Genomic DNA, 13,583 nt, shown 5'->3' with positions numbered 1-13,583 from the left:
AAAGTAGCACAGCTGGTGACAGAGGAGGGAAAAGAAGGAAACATAAGTGGCACAAGTGACTTTGAGACAGAGGAGGGAGAGAGAAAGAGGAGACAATGCTACAGGAAGGAGACGGAGGAATGAGGACAGAGCAGGAGAAAGAAGAAGAGAGCCAAATTGGGGGAAAAGAAGAAATGGCATGCTAGTAAGCTTAGAAAGGAGAAGGTCAAAAAAGAGAGAGGGGGGAAGGAGACAAGTTGATGAAAAGCTCATCAGAGCTAATGTGAACTGGGACTGACAGAGTGGGAAGGAGAGGGGTGGAAGTGGAAAGGCTGGGTATAGGCAGGCATGGCTGGTGAACTCAGACTGGTGGAGTGGGTGGAGCATCCCACGGGAGCAGAGAGGCAGGGTTTGCAGATGGCTGGGAGTGGAGTGGGGTTTGCAGCTGGCTAGGAGTGGGTGGGGGGAGGTTGCAGCTGACCAGGCACTCCAGCTGGTAGCAGGGAGGCTGCAACTTCCCAGCCCATGCCTGGCTGGCTGCAACCTCCCTCCCTGTTCTCGTGGGATGCTCCACCCACCCCAGCAGTCTGAGTTCACCAGCTGCACCTGGGGAGAGGGGAAAGGGAATCTCTCTTGATTGTCAAAACAATAAAACAAGTGGCAAAGACTATGGAGATGCCAAGAATGGGAGAATGAGAGCTGACTGTATTAAGCAATAACATAGAAGGCTTGTAAAATGGTAGAGATTTATAATATAAATGGACAAACATGATTATATATGGGAAGTTGGAGAATGCCAGATTTGGAAAGCTTTGTGTATACTTATTTTACAAATATTTTTTTTTTTTTAACGAGGCAGTGGAGGGGGTGGGAAGACTTCATGTTTCTGCTGTTACCTGGCAGGAAGAATATTAAGAACATGGGACATACATGGGGGGTAATGAAAAAAAACTGTGTGCGTGCCAGCTGCCAACCCACTATGTGAAGATGGAGAGTTTCTTTAGGTAAATAAACTAGACGGAGTGGGATAAGAGTGCTTGAAAGACTGGAAGAAGGTGATTAATATGGTAAGAAAGAAAGACATCATAACTATAGTTAGGGATTTAATGGAAGAACTGATGGCAAATGTGGTGAAATAAGAGACAATAAATTGAAAAAGAGCATACAGATATCATTTGGGTGATGATACAAAATATTCTTCCTGAGAGGGGCATTCAGCATAAATGGGGTTTGGTAGGATTGGCAGCATGCCTAAGAGTGGGATGTGGGGCTGAAGAATCTGTACCCATACATATTTTTTGAGACTGTCTTTTTGTGCAAGGCATATAGGAGGGGGGTGTCAATTTTGGAGGACACTCAATATGAACTATGACTTAATAGGTGTTGTATGGGTTAATGCCCAAAGGGCTGGAGACACAGAGACTGAGAACCATACAACTTTGTGCAATAGTAGCAATATGGCATGTGATGAACCTACTGTTGTCCAATGGACTGGCTTTCACCAGAAGAAAATGTTTAGTTGGCAATATATGGATTAAAATATTATTTGGATCTGTTGCCCTATGGGGTCAGGTCAACTCTAAGGATCCCAATATTGCACTGTTAGGCAGGAGGGTGTGACACAATTGCACATATACAAACATACAAATCAATTAGGTGCATACACACACACATTCTACCAACTCAGGTACATACACAGCTAAACCAGCCTAGGCACATGCATACCTATCATCAATTCAAGCACATACACACTACACACCAAAAATTAGGCAACAATCAGTTGTCAATACCCACGCACTCCATACACATACATGGATCACTAATTCGTATATCACACACATGATGACATATGTGTGTGTGTGTATTCACTTCACACACACACCGCCCACCTACACATATACACAGGTGAGTTCCTAACTTGGATGGTATGGTATGTATGTGTGTGTTTGGGGTACTTGGGATACCTGAGGGAAGGTTAAGGTGAGAGAGAAAGTGTAAGGAGTGAAAGTTGCTGGAACTGGGATAAGAACTAGTAGACTAGAGAGAAGCTGGACTGAGGAACTGAGGCTTGGGGTTACTTAAGGTCAAGATGAGATGAGATGGGGAAGGAGAAGGTACAGAAGAGATGGAGGAAAGAAGAATGAAGGTATTTCTTACAACAGGACAAAGGGACGGAGTTAAATTTGTTGCTTCCTCCTGGTTTGGTGGTGGTTGTGTGAGGTTAGTGTGTTACCAGTAGAAGGGGGCATAATAAGAACAAGATATTGTTATAGAGGAGGTTGTCAAGTTTTGTGTTAATGTTGTTTCTTTTAGTTGTCTTGTCATTAAAATAAGATTCCAATCAGCATTTATGGCACCAGCAGAGGATGTTGAAGCTTGATCAAGCCTCTCTGAGTGTCATCCTGTCATTGTAGTACCTCCAGACACTGTGCCCATTCCTTCCTGGGGAAGAAACTGGCCATTATTTTAAGGGCCAAAAAAAATTGTTTTCATAAACATTTCCATCAGCATATTTGCCCAATATGGGCTTTGTGTTTTATAGTCATAATCAAAGTTGACTGTATTTAATCAAACTCAAAGTTGTTTTTTATTACTAAGCACATGCCAATTTTGGCAACAGTTTAATGATAAACAATGTATTTGGTGAGTTTTCCTTGTATGCGATTATAAGACCCCCATGTCAATTGGGGAAAAAAAAACTCATCTTGTATTTGATTAAATATGATAGTTATGTATATTTTCTTTTGTATATGTATGCTTTTAACAGATGCTTTTGCTTTGTTTTCACTGTATTGCATCTAGATCTCTAATGATTTTCAATGCTGAATCATCTAAAACAGAAAATACTGATATATTCATCAGGTTGCCAAATATTTTTGAAAAAAGGAGGATTTCATTGATATTTGATCCGGTAAAAAAGAAAATCTTTAAATATATAGCCAGAAAATAATTGGTCCTGATGTCTCAAAAACAAAGTTTATAAAATAAACTTAGATGTCACAAACACAAGCCTCCAGGCTACCTAAAAAACAACAGATGATAGTATCAGCTCCTAATCATCCAGGGTACCATGAGAAAAGAGGGAATGTCTGCCATATCAGCTCCCACTTCTGTCACTGCTGGGACGGACAAAAGGATGGGGGAACTAAAACTGTGTACTCAATTCGAACATAAGTGCCTAGAGGTATCCAAAGAGGGGAGACTCATCTGTCATTTAAAATAAGATTCTAGCCTACACAGTTGCAGGTAAATACCCAAACCTCTCTCCCTCACACACATACCCACTCTGAGTTTGGAGCCTAGCTCATTACTTTTTAATACTTGGCACTGTCAAAACTATATTTCACAAGCTAAAATCTACCACTGTTTATACAGTTTTCACTGGAGATATTAGTACCTTGATTTTCCTTTAGGAAGAAGTCACTATGCCATCCTGACTTACAAAATCTTAGTGACATCTGTGTAATGGCCTCGAGTAGAGTGAATAATTTACAATGAATAATTTTTTTTCCTGCATACAGCTGTTGTCTGCAAATGTATTACAATGTTCTCCAATCTGTTATTTGGGGGGAAAAAATCAAATATCCCTTTGCCTACTATCCACATTTTTATACTATTTTTTTTCAGTCTTTGGGTTCCTTTCAGTCTTTACATATGTCAAATTGTGACTGTTACAATCAAATTAAACATTTGCAATTTGTGCTGTAAATTAGCTAAATTAATTTATAAACCAGTTAGATATCTTAAAAAGAGGAGGAAGACATATATTGGGAAGCTGCATGTTACACGCACAGAATATATATAAATGAATAGATTATCTTAAATACCTTTCCTGATAATATTTGAACATCAAACTAAAAAAATCATTTCCCTGAGCACTCACTAGAACAGGGGTGTCCAACCTTTTTGAATGTGGGGCTGGATCATGAACTTTTTATCACCCAGTGGGCCAGCAAGCCATATTCAAAGACCACACAGGAAGCGGTATCACATCACCCCCCACAAAACAACAGTATGGTGTTTACTTTTGTTTCCTGTGGCGGCACCTTGGGCCTCAGAAAACAGCTTGGAGGGCTGCCTGGCAGCCCATGGGCTGTATGTTGGACAAGTTTGCACTAGAAGGACTGGAACAGGCCTCCTATAGCAGCATTTCTCAACCTGTGGGATTCAACCGAAAAGTGAATTGCAAGAATATATGAAAGGGTCACAAGAAACACCTTTAAAAATGGATCAACAAACTTTAAAAATGGGTTTTACTTCAAAGGAGACAAATGTGGGAAACCAAGGCTTTACCCTTGCAGGTGGGCAGAGTTCCAGTCTGCAAGTGTCTGCTTGTGACCTCCCCTGCCTCACACACTGGGGGGCTGGGACCTGGGGCCACGGGGGGAGGGGGGCTGTGGGTCAGGAGTGAGGTGTACTGGGTTAGGACTGGCCATCAATGTTTATAAATGGGTCCTGGTACAAAAAAATGCTGAGAACCACTGTCCTAGAGCATGGTATTCAGTGCTCTCCTTTCGCAGTTAAATTGCTTAATTCCTTTAAGTTTTATCAGGCTCTATCTTTGAACCATCTTGCATTTTTTTTGTCCCCTCTGCTCCCATTGGGAGGCTTATCCAGGATCTCACTTCTCTGGTGCCTAGAATTCGTCTTCCAATTTTCAGCTTAAATGCATTCATACCCTGCTTAAGGGAATTTATTCTTGTGCTAAAATTGTCCTTTAGCTTAAACAGCTTTCCCTCTTTTTTGGTTCCTATCCTTCTCCCCTTCCCCCACTCACCTTCATGTTTTGAAAGAGACAATCATATTCCTAGTCACTCTTCAATTTTGCTTTCGTATTAGGAGTGAAAACTTTCGCAATGACAAAAATTAAGTTTCTAACGTAAATGTGTTTCAAAATTGACACAGGTTATTTGACATTGAAGTGTAAGTAAGCACAGGGAGCATAGAGAGGATTCTTTGCTTTAGATTACAACGACATTTTCAACACCTTTCCCTTGTGATCACACTTATCCTTGTGATCGAAACCCTCTGAAACACTGCTGTAGATTAAGAAAGTGCATTTGGGAGTGTTGATTAATTATAGCCAAAAACATGATACGATGGGACATATTGCAACATAAAATAGTTTAAAATCAGGTGATGACTTATCACACTTTTTGATCATGCCTGTAACTGATGCTATGTAAATATTAAAGACTGACCATCAACAAGTACGACCTAATTGACACTGGTTTAACATTATGTCCCAGTCTTTCACCAGCATGGATACTGTAACACTGAACTTTGTGTACCATTTCCAATTCGAAACACCTGCAGACTATGGATCAGAAGGCTGAAAGTACTTCAGTTCTGGCTCAGCTGTACAGAAAAGCTGTTTATTTAGCTCATATTTTTGTGGAATGAAGGTTAAATTTAGAAGCAGTTCAGGTTAATCACAAATAATTATGTTGCACATCTGCCCCCCATGCTTGCATGCTTCTAAAATGTCATGCTTGAAATCTGCTTGTTCTCTGATGACAGAGTAGGTATTAAAAAACACACATTTTCAAGAGGTTTCTTCCAGTCAGCACAATGAAAGTCACACATCATGGCAAGTCATTAAGAAAGACAAAGGTATTCTTAATTTTTCTCTGTACTAAAAATCCTGTCAGTGTTTCTTTGGAACAGAAATGTCAAACTGCAAATATGCCACACCTTCAAAGCAAAAGTGGTTAAAATGAACCACTTTACAACTTCTAAATGGATAGAGAAACCAAATTAATATTTTTCTTATGAACTCACTATTGCATTTTGGGGCAAATACTTTATTTCAACCCCTAGCTTCCTACTGATGTTTCTTGAAACTGCTGTAGCAGTACCAGAAATTCCATTACTAGCTGTCCCAACTGGTCTTTCCCACCTCTCACATCTATGAAGCTATTAATTACTGTGTAGAGCTTTACCCTTATTCCAGCATATGAACTTCTTGATCTTTAAAATTTCCCCTCATCAAGAGGAAATGTCTTGCCCTGTGAGGCAGTCAAGGCTGAAAAGCATCAAGTCAAAGGGAAAAAAGTAATCCTCCCAAGATGCAGTACAGATGAACTTTTAAAGCTCTAGGAATATAAATTCTGTCTGTTGCTTTATGATTTAAATTTTCTAACATGGACAGTCTTCCTTAGTAAGGATGACCAAGTAATTATATATGGGAAGATTCTATAACAGCCATTTTGCTTAATACTTATCGTTTTGCACTTTGCAATGTTCAGTGTTAACTGTTGTTTAAAACTACTTGCTAATATTTTGTGAATAACTCCTAGTCTATTGAGTATGTTGTTGTTCCTGGTGGGAAGTATTTTCTATCTGAAATCAGAACTGTTTTAATCAGTTCTAATTAGAAAAAACAGGCTACCTACTACTATCATTTCTGTTGGGCAATTAAATAAGTAACTCAGAATATTGGTTATGAAAACTTTTATGAATAGAAATTCATTTTTCAAGACAGCTTCCTGAATTTTTGTTTCAGTTTTTCCCTTTTTCAGTCCTGAAGACATGGGAGTTTGGAGACAAATTTACCAACAACATTAATGGAATTGTAGCCATTTACGTCAGTAATGATTTTGGCCCCTAGAAGCTTATGAGACCTTTATGTTTAGTTGATTGTCAGGAGAAATATTTTAATTAACTCTGGGGAAAGAGTTGATCCACTGAACTTTTACATTTCAAAGAACATTTTTCTATACACGTTTACATGTCAGAATAATGGGTTTCCATCTATGTCACCATGACAGCCCTCCTTCCCCCTAGTGCAGCCCAGGTTCCCATAGTTAGAGAAACATTCATCAAAATACCATTGTACTTTGAAAATGTTTGCTGGTAAATACCAACCATGCCCTTCAGGAATGTCATGCTAACAGACAAGACATACAAAGAGGGATAAGTAGAGAGATCATGTCTATATAGTCCAATAAGTCTTAGCTTAGCATAACTATTTTCTCAAGTTTTTTTTCTCTTTTTCCCTGAATTAATTATCAGTGGTTAAGTTTATATTTCTATTAATGAGAACATGACTCAACTTATATCAACAAAGACTTTTAAGGAAAAATGTATGTTTTATTTATGCCTTTCTTTAGAGTCCAATTGCATTATTTATACTTTTGACTCAATGTTTGTTGAAAATGGATACACTTTCTCTCAGTGCCTATGAATTTGGAAGATGTATCTATTGTTAATCAACACCCCCCCTCTTCCCCTCTCTCCCACATACATACACAACCTGCACCAAACATCAAAATTATGTAGCTCCATCACTGTTACCAAATTCATCTTTTTGACAATAATTTGTAAAGCAAGAACCTTGTAAAATGTGTATGTTGCAGCTGTGTTCTTAAATGGCCTGAAGAAGTGCTTTCCAGCATGAAAAGAGAAGTCTTCTTTAATCAAGAAGTAACATATACCAAAGGAGAGAAGACAAATGACCAAGTGAAAAATGGGACAATCTAAATATCTTTGGAAAATACCGAACAGGTTAGAAATAGGACTTTTTCTATGGTGTTTTGCTATTAAAATGTATATTATAGCTAAAGTCATGATTGTTATTGAATGAAGACAAGCAGACCTCTTAATCAGAAAGAAAAGGACCTTCCTAATGTAATTTCAGTGGGAAAAGTACAAGACTAATACATACACAGAATGACACCACCCACAAATAATTTTATGCTTAATTTTTCAAAACATGAATAAAAGATGCTTGGATTACAAAGCTTATTTAACTAAATAAATCCAACATTGTTTCTGCTTATAAATCAAACACTATACTTTGACTCTGGAAACTGAGTTAACCAAGTATCTTGGATAATTATAACCTCTACATGCACATAACCTGTAAATATAAATCCAAAACCTTTCATCTGCATTTATTATATTCCATCATTGTATTTTACCATGAAAACAAATTTGTGAAACTCATAATATGATAATAATTTAGAAAGAGGAAAACGTTCCCAAGACGAGACAAAACTTTGCTTGTTTCTCACTATTAAATTATTCTTATGTATTCATTCAATACACTTTCATTACTTCATAAATAAATAGCCAAGCACCTGAAAATTTCCATCATTAGAACACACAAATGCAGTAAAAATAAAATCTCTCCGTAAGACTAAGAGGCCTTATCTCCAAATATTTGTGCTTATATGAATTAATTCAAGTGAAAGTACCATTTAATCTTTCATCCCCGAACATATCAACATTCTTATAAATCAAGTCTTAGTAAGCCAACAAGCTCACAAACAGTAAGTACATACTAGAACCAATTAAGGAATCTTGTTTTTATTTATCTTTTAGAAGAATAATACAGAAAATAAAATTATGCATCTAATATAGGTTAGACTATTTGAGTAATGTTTTTATGTACCAGGGTTTTCTACTGTCTACCGCCTGGTGATATACCTTTCTATATATTCCCATCAGCATGCAAAAAAAAACATTTACATCATCAAATTTGATCTCATTTCGAATTTCAGTCTCAGCTGTAGACACACTGGCTGAAATGTTGTAATTTTCTCAAACTACTGACTACTTACCCAGGACACAATCATGCACCTATTGAATCAAAGAGATGCAGATGTCCAGCACCTTGGAAGAACTGACGTCATTGTGCCCTACTCACCTTTCAAGATTACTCACATCAGATGAAGGTGACAAGTACCATAATTACTCAAACATATGTTGGCCCTGGATAGAAGACAACTCCCCAGTAATTGGATTCTGTATATGGAAAAAAATATTTTTGCCCTAGAAGTTTTTAAGGGTTTTTTTTTAAGAAAAGTTGTTTTTTTTTCTTCCTTTGCTATGTTCCATATGTTGTACTGTTCTATAAATATGTTTCAGAAAGAAAAAAAATAATTCTTAGTGTGATTTTGTTGGGTTTGTCTGTAGTTGGGTCACAGTTTAAAAAATTAAATTATTTCTGAAAACAACTGTGTCCTTAATATCATGAGGGTTATGAGAATAGAGTTTACACAAGCATTTACTACAAAGGTGTGTTGATGAGGAAGAGTTTTTTGTTACTTCACAGCATTCCTTTGCTAAACTATTTTTACATGCATACTATTTTTGCTTACATGCACTATTAAAGAGTGCATGTAAGCAAAAGGAAAGGAAGAAAAGGTGGAAAAAAGGGTAGTTGGGGAAAAAGCCATATCTCAGTCCTATTTTGCATTTTATTAAGGAGCAGAAGAAAATTAGACCATTTAATAAGCTTTAGGAGATGAGGAGATTGAGAGGATCTCTTCCCTCTTCAGCTACACAGTGTGTGACAGGAATTTCACTTTTCAACTTTCAAATCTGCCAATATGACAAATGGTTAACACTGGCCATGACTATATGAGACAGTGACTGTACAGTATCTCATTACTACTGTGAAGTAGTTTGGTACTACTGTGTAGTAGCATCACGTGGCACGAAGCATGATGCAACACTTGCGCAGTAGCAATGAGCTACTGTGCAATCATCATCACCAAGAAGCTGTTCAGGTATAATACCGTGAAGTAATGCTGGCTACTGTGCAGTCATTTAGTACTTGTGTATGCAAGTACTAAATGATTGCACAGTAATAACTGATAGTTCATTGGATGTCAAATGCTTGTTTACTTAACTGCATTTTATTTTTAAGACCTCTAAATACTGTGTAAAGAAAGATACAATACTGTAATAAACTAATTGAGATGTAATAACTGTTCTTATCTAAGCTACCTGTGTGGACTAGAAGTTTTTGCAGAGGAAGTCTGTTGTAGCTTCTCACAGAACTTCAGGAGGAAGGGGTATTTTATAGGGCACAGCCTGGATAGCCACAAAACTAGTTCAGGTTCACTCCTCTGAGTTAATTCAGTCACTTCAGTTCCAATTTAACCTGCGCCTTATAGTAAGGCTAATATAATATAATGACTGTCGTTCACTTAAGCCTGATATTACCCATCTGTGGGACTTGACAGCTGATGTCCTTGTCTCCTGCTGCTTTGAGCCACACTCCTTTCTGACTGCTTATCTAAGAAACCATAGAAAGGAGTTTGGTCATTGACTTTTATCTAGAGAGAAAAATTGCTGTGTAGGGTCGACCTGTTGTGGTTCCCCTAAAATAACCCAAGCCACATAAGCTGCCATTCTCCATGAATATGTTACTTGCTCAAACTGTGTACCAGGTACAGAAGAGGCAAGAAGGCAGACAGACTCCAGAAGGGCTTTGCTCTGGTCTTTCTGGGAATGTGTGTGCTCATTTCTTGGCAGTTCCTGTTCTTGGCTCTGATTACAGGCAGTGAAGACAAGTGGATGGAAGTCAGGTGATGATAGACTTCAGTGTTTATTGGCCATCAGTCCAGGCGAGTCCTGAACACATAGTAGGGAAGGGGTGAGATTAGGAGACGCTTGATCTTGGGGCCTTAATAATCAGGACAAATGTTGTGAGCAAGATGGAAGGTACCCAGAGACCAAACTGCAAGACTTCAATTGTAAATGGTCCATGGATTTTGGGTTGAGGACTGGGGGCAGCCATGGGTAGCAGAGTAGACATATTCACAGAAAGAAGATTAAACCCTGCATGCTTCACAGGGAGCAGGGGCAGGAAAGAAAGATGCAGATCCTCCCAGCCTAAGAAAAGCTGAAAACCCTAAGGACTTTAGAGTGACTCATTGACTTTACTTCTTCTCTTCCCACCTCCAGTGATAAAGGTAAAACCTGCTTCCTCCTGTTTCTTCACTAGTCAGAGAAGGGGCGGGGGACCTCTCCCCCTCCACCCCAGTAATAAATAAAAAGCACACAAAACAAAAGAAATAATCTTGTGGAGAATGAGTAAAGCAAGAACCAGATGGTTGTTGTAAAGCTGCTAGAAGAGAAACTTCTTTTATTTCTTCTACCACTACCAGCTGCTGCTCTGTATTCTGAAGGATCCTGACAGCATGGTGCAGAGTGGCAATGAAGGGAAGAACTAGCTGTAATTGTGAATTTATCACATGGTGTAAGAACTATGGTGGCAGAAAACCTTTGACTTGGAGAAACAGTAAAGAAAGAATCAGTCAGGTACCTGGACCAGAGCACGAAATAATGTGCAACATTCTGGCAAGTCCCTTGTTACAGCAGTACAAATTGAGCAATGGTGCTACCTTGGTTCCTGGGGTTATGTTTTCCCAGAGCTCAGCTTGGCAAGCCACAGAGCAGTGTAAAGATAATGCATTTTTATTTGCCTTTCTTGCATTCTCTGTCTTGTGGCTGCTGTTCACGTGGCTAAGCAATTGGCTAAGCCTACAGCTGTTTGCCCTACCCCATTAACGTAAGTGCTTCCACCCCTGCTGAATGTCAGCTTCTTATTGCCGCTTAACAGACAGCATAGGGAAACTGAGAAGGAAAGGAAGTATCCACCCCAGTCTGTCAACACAAAGCAATAGTACCCTGCTGCCGCAGTGTTTAACACTGTGGGATGTGAAGCGTCTGGGGTAGAATGTAAGACTGTAGAGTGATGGTTCCTTCTTTATACTATCTCTTTAATATAACTCTGTGGATGCTTTATCTTCCCATTTGGGTCCCCTATCAGAGTCTAGATGGGGAGCAAAGGAAATAGCAAATAATAAAGATAACAAGATCATTGGGAGAAGAAATGGTATGTGAGGTGCTGGGAAAAAGGAAAGGAACTACTCCTCTTTCCCTGCACCTCAGGAAGAAGGCAATAGGAAGAACTATAAATTGGGGGGGGGGGGGGGGGGGGAACCTAGACAAAAAGTAAATAAGGAAGAAAGGAATTAATAAATAAAAAGCACAGGTTTGTTTAGATTATTTCAATCTTATTTACTTATTTATGATTCTTTAATTTAATGGCAGAAACCTTTAAGTTTATGGGAAGTGATAGTTCTTATAGTAGTATTGCTGTCTAACTAATCTGTTTTTTGTGATGTTGATTTTTACATACTTTATTTGTTGTAACATGCTTGAGACTGCAGCAGCAAGTTCTTCTCTTGTGGCTGCAATCTAGACCCTACCTTATTACCCCCTTCCCCTCCCCCAGCCTCTCAGAGTTCACTCACCCTGTTATCTTTCCTGCCACACCTTGATGTTATGATTTCATAAGTGGGGCTCCCCCTAGGAAGTAGAAGAAGGTTTTGGGGTGGTAGGCCATTGTCTGGGCTGAAGTGTCCCCAGCTTTGGCCCACTTTAATCTATCTGGGTTTTCCCACCTGAGGTCCACTGTATCGGGGATCCCAGGCTTCCAAGCCCCTCCTTACCCACTGTGGGCTCTGAGCCCCTCAGCCCCCTTGCCTTGCCTCTCATGGGCTCTGGACTTGCAACCCCCAATCTTTGCCACCAGGTATGGAGTCTTCCCAATAAGCAGCAGTCTTTTTTCTGAAGAGTTTGGTCTTCTGCACCTATGCAGCCCAACAGGCTTCAGGCCCTAGAAATGCTCTTTGTAGGGATTCCTTGCCTCCCTTTCAACCATACCTAATTCTCCAGTTTAAATGCAAACCAAAAACATGAGCATCCACTCACAAAACAGGTTTTTCTTTTACCTGGCTGCTGCACTTTGTAGTCCACTGGTCCTACCCTCTTGGTGACCTTATACAGCCCCTACCATGAAACCATCAATTTTGCTGCCTCATTTGGGAGTCAGATTAGCAGCCAATCTCCTACTTCAAACTGTCATTCCCACACTTGGCGGTTGTATGCCACAGCTTATTTGACCTGAGAGCCCTGCAGGTTCTCCTTAGCAAATGCCCTGACCAATTTAAGTTGTTCCCTGAGTTCAGTACATGCTTGACTGGATTACTTGCTAACCCCTCCTGTGCTTTAATGAGATCTAACACTCCCCAAGACGTATACCCATATAGCAGCATAAAAAGGTGAAAACCCATTTGACTCCTGGGGTGCCTCTTGACTGGAGAACGTTAAGGGTCCAAGAGTCTGTCCCAATATCTGGGATATTTGGCTATGATCTTCCTAAGCATTCCCTTTATGGTTTGATTGAACCTTTCCACTACTCTATCAGTCTGAGGGTAGTATACTGATGTCTGAAGTCTTTTGATGCATACGGTCTCACATAACTCTCGAACCTCCCCCCCCACCCCACACACTAAGGGGGACTGCCTCTGGATATCTTGTGGCTTAGTCCATTAACACCAGAATATACTGGTATCTGGCTGTGCTCTTTTCATGTGGCATCATAATGCTTATAACCACCTGCTTGAATGGTTCCACCGTTAGTGGGATCAAGACTAATAGGACTTTCTGGGGCCTCCCAGGGTCCACCCACTGTGACTCTGGGCAAGATTTACAAAAATCCAATGCCTCCTGGTGCATCCCTGGCCAGAAAAATTGGAGGAGGAGGTGGTTCCATATCTTGTCACTCCCCAAAAGGTACCCCAGGGGGAGTTTGTATACCACCTTCATGAGAGCCCTCTGATATACTTTTGGGATTAGTAACTGAGTTATATCCTTCCCCTGTGTGGACCCTCCATCCTCCCACTATAATAGCCTGTTCTTACTTAAAATAGAGGGTACATCTGAACAAGGTCTAGGCATAATTCTTCATTGTCATTCTGGGATATGTTCCCCTCCTTATATATCTTTTGAAACCCATCTTC

Source organism: Alligator mississippiensis, chromosome 5, assembly GCF_030867095.1.
Source record: "Alligator mississippiensis isolate rAllMis1 chromosome 5, rAllMis1, whole genome shotgun sequence".
NCBI lineage: Eukaryota > Metazoa > Chordata > Crocodylia > Alligatoridae > Alligator > Alligator mississippiensis.
The sequence above is the reverse complement of the archived record's forward strand: the minus strand, read 5'-3'. Positions refer to the sequence as shown.